The sequence below is a fragment of the Gossypium arboreum genome, chromosome 1, assembly GCF_025698485.1.
Source record: "Gossypium arboreum isolate Shixiya-1 chromosome 1, ASM2569848v2, whole genome shotgun sequence".
In the NCBI taxonomy this organism is placed as follows: domain Eukaryota; kingdom Viridiplantae; phylum Streptophyta; class Magnoliopsida; order Malvales; family Malvaceae; genus Gossypium; species Gossypium arboreum.
Genome location: NC_069070.1, coordinates 91596168 through 91598848, shown reverse-complemented (window position 1 = coordinate 91598848; position 2681 = coordinate 91596168).

Sequence of the window (2681 nt, the reverse complement as noted above, 5' to 3'; positions counted from 1 at the left end):
ATTATGAAGTGTAGGGATGGGTGGGTTGATTATATCCCCACATAGAGTGTAGGGTTGGACGAAGATGGAGTGCAGAGGCTGGATGGGTAGGACTTGCATACTGTTTACGTTTACTGTACTTTTACTGTTACTGTAATGGGCCAAGGCTCGAACACATGACTGTTTTTGTATTGAGATGGGCTAAAGCCCAAACGAATATTGTCACTATTACTGATACGGGCTTAGGCCTAGACTATTTTTGCTTACTACATGATTGTCTGATTGCTCATTAAGGGAGTACACACTGAGTTTTCGTAAACTCACCCTTCTGTTTTTCTGCGCAAGAAATCCTTAGGCGGATCGGTGCTGCAAGGGACTCGAAGGTGGCCACACAATAGCCTACGCTTCCATAGTTATCTTTTAAATTATAAGTAATTTATTTTGTGTATTTTTATTTTAATGAGTCATCGTGGTTTTTATTTTTAATTTGGGGGGTTTTTGATTGCTTTGATTTATAACTACTAGCAGTAGGAAAAGATGCGTGATTTTCAAAAAGATAAATTTTCAAAAATACCACGGACATGAAACCGATTTAAGAGCTTCCGCAAGAAACATCGTTTAAAAAATTAAAGACATTTTAATATGATTAAACTCTCAACAAACAACTCGCATTTGAAAAATAAATGACTTGTTTTAAAATCATCATAGAGAACACACAATAGAGGCAATTGTAGAAAGGGTTTTTCAACGAAATCATTCTTTGCGGAAAACATTTCAATGTGACATCACCAAATTCAGCCATAACGTCTAGGCCGAGTTTGGGGTGTTACAAATTTGTGTAATGCATAAAAGTTGAGTACTATTGTTTAAAGGTATTAAATTGCTATGCTTTATTAATATGAGAGTCTTTGCAAGTCAATTAGACCTTAAATGATCTAGTGGAAGTTGTTGGCTTGGTATTTTTGAAATTATTAAAATTCATTAAGGTTATTTTGGTAAAATGTTAATTATGTTATATTAAATAAAACAAAACCAAAATCATATTATTTCCTTCATCTTCATTGCGGAATTTGAGAAACAAAATAGGGGTTTTGAAGCTTCCATGTTTTTGGCACATTCTTAACTAGATTAAGGTACAATTTTGACTCGATTTTTAATGATTTCTACGTTTTTGAGTTCGTTGCAACTTAATCTAGCTACCCGTGTCTTCGTTTTTAAAAATATTAAAGATTTCAAATTTTCCATTGTTGAATATTTAGGTATTTTGAAGTTTTTTGTTAGATTATTGATGCTTGTTAATAGATATACAAGTTTTATACAGTGATTTTTTGACAAAAATGAGAATTAGGGATTAAAATGTAAAAGATAGAAATGTTGTGGTTGGAAATATGAATAAAATGAAAATATGGGATGCTATGAGGTTATATGAAATTTGGCTATACAAAGGTTAAGGGTAAATTGCAAAAATTTGCCATTTTGTGTATAAAGGACTAAATTGCAAAGTAGTCAAAAGTATATGGAAAATGTGTAATTTGCTAAATATGTGTGAATTGAATTAATGGTTACTAAAAATGTTGAATTTATATAGACCAAGATAAGCCGAGTTCAGGTTTAGATCGGGGAAGGGAAAAGATTAACGAGTAGCCATTAGTTGATATCCGAACAACTTGAGCTAAGTTCGTATAATTAGAATCTAACTTTAAATTAATTGTATGTATTTGAAATGAATGTATATAGATTGAATAAATGTGATTAATGGAATAAGGATGCCTAAAATAATGCTTACCGTGAAATATGAATCCCGTTTGAACCGTAGAAAGTCGTAGGATACAAGTGACATGCCACTAGGGTTACCATTTGGTCGAGCTCTTGCATTTGTTGCGGACTCACCATAGCTCTTATGAGCTTACTATTTCATCTCTTCGGGGCTTACCATTTCTGTTTCAGCTCTACGGAGCTTACCGTTCAGCTCTTTGGAGCTTACTGTTTATCATCTCAGAAAGAGCTTATCGATCATGGCTCGAAAGGGCGGAAATGATGATGAATTGATGGATTATCGATTTATACACTTAATGTGTATCACCCGAGTAGCCTTCAATATTTCAATAGGTTCAACGGTCATAATACCAATATGAAATATGTAGATCATATGATATAAGAGCTATATGATTTACATGAATTATAAGTTACATGATTTACATGAATTATATGAATTACATGGATATTATGATACATGAGATACTTATATAATTAGTATTTGGTCTTATATGAATGTTACATGACTAACTTATGAATGGTGATGTGAATAGGCATTATGAGCAAATGGGTTGGATTTTAATTTGTTATAATGCTTGTTGTCATTTGGTAAGTTTAATTCTATATTATACGTGCTTACCAAGCTTAATGCTTACTCCATTTATTCTTCTGTGTTTTATAGATTTGGAAGCTTGCTCGATTTGGATAAAGTCAGAGATTACTATCACACTATCTAGGTGACTTTTTGGTACTTCTGGAAAATATGTAAATATGGCATGTATAAGCTAGTTTATAGGTTATAAAGTATGACCATCTTATGTTAATGTTATTGATGTGAATTTGGCATGTGAACAAGCTATGTGATATCGCTTGAATTAGTAGAAAATGTTATTTTGATATGTGGTTTATACATGTTTGATTCATGAATGCAAAATTGGTATATTTGA